This window comes from Zerene cesonia, unplaced genomic scaffold (genome assembly GCF_012273895.1).
Source record: "Zerene cesonia ecotype Mississippi unplaced genomic scaffold, Zerene_cesonia_1.1 Zces_u011, whole genome shotgun sequence".
Lineage (NCBI taxonomy): Eukaryota > Metazoa > Arthropoda > Insecta > Lepidoptera > Pieridae > Zerene > Zerene cesonia.
Window position 1 is genome coordinate 91,007 of NW_024045141.1, and position 1,254 is coordinate 92,260.

Below are 1,254 nucleotides of genomic sequence, written 5' to 3' on the forward strand. Positions count from 1 at the left end.
CATAAAGACTTTTTAGAAAAAAATCCGTCTTGCAACGCGGTTTCGACAAGTGTTAATAACACTTGTCGAAACCGCGTGAGTTGTGGACTGACGATTTTATCCTCAATACCGCGTATCTACACAGCATTACTTGAAACGTGTGGTCGTTGTTTGTGCCTCCGTAATATAAGTGATTTTCATTGATATTTTGGGATCAAACGGTAAGTAAATGTTAAACTTTGATTTTTTAATACCTTAGGTACAATTTAAAAGCATTAGTTGATTTAAAACTTATTTTATTGAATATTAAAAATGTTAATATTTTTGTTATGGTAGTTAAGCGGTATTTTAACATTCTCTTTGCATAATGATTTGCCTACTTACGCGGATTTAACACTCTCATTGTAACTCATTGTTGTTATTGTGGGAGTCGAGCACGCTTCGGCACGAATTGGGCCAGCTCGTACCGGGGAAGTACCACACCCCCACAGAAAACCGGCGTGAAATAGTGGCAAGCCACTGTGTTTCGTGCGGTGAGTGGGGGAGCCGGAGGCCCGTTTCCTTTTTCCCACCCATCCCAGTCCATTCCTTCTTTCCAGTCGTTAAAAAAAAAAAAACTCATTTTTCTTCTGTTTAGGTAAAAAAATATTATGGAAGAGATAAATGATGATGGTATGAAGGTCACAACATTGAGGGATCTCCAAAAACGACGGCAAGGACTTCTTCGTAAAAGGCAGAGTGTTTTAGACAAAAATCGTTCTCAAAATCCAACCACATATACCTATCATAATATACCTCAAAAAATTCATGAGTTACCCAAAAACTTAACAGAATTCTCACCTCCGCTCAAATAGTGTTGCAACTCAAAAAATCGTAAAATCACTTTTATTGTACCATTCGTATCGTATTACGCTGTAGTTTTATCTCTAATAGTGTTCTCCTAATGTTTTCATTGCTTTGATACTAGACGGCGTTAGTGACGTTATATTAATAACCGATTGTTGTCACTTGTCAAACTTAAATAGTGTCACGTAACGAATGTGTAGGCAGGTTGTGTTTGAAAAAATTATGTAAACTGATGTTTCTTGATTAGTGACGATTTATGTGAAAAGTTTTTAGTGATATTCCGATCACAATAATCAATAAAAGTGAACAGTGTCGACTCAAGATAGTTTTTGTTATCAAGTTAAGTAAAAGTCTTTCTGTTTTTGTACTACGAAACCGACTCGTATCGAGTTATGACAGTATATGTGATCAAGTTAATGAAAGTAAAAC

General features: G+C 36.0%; 1 protein-coding gene across 1 annotated transcript in view; it reads right to left on the minus strand.

The window, feature by feature from the left end:
• LOC119839276 overlaps positions 1-1,254 on the minus strand; it is a 4,177-nt gene that overhangs the window by 815 nt on the left and 2,108 nt on the right. The window lies entirely within an intron of this gene.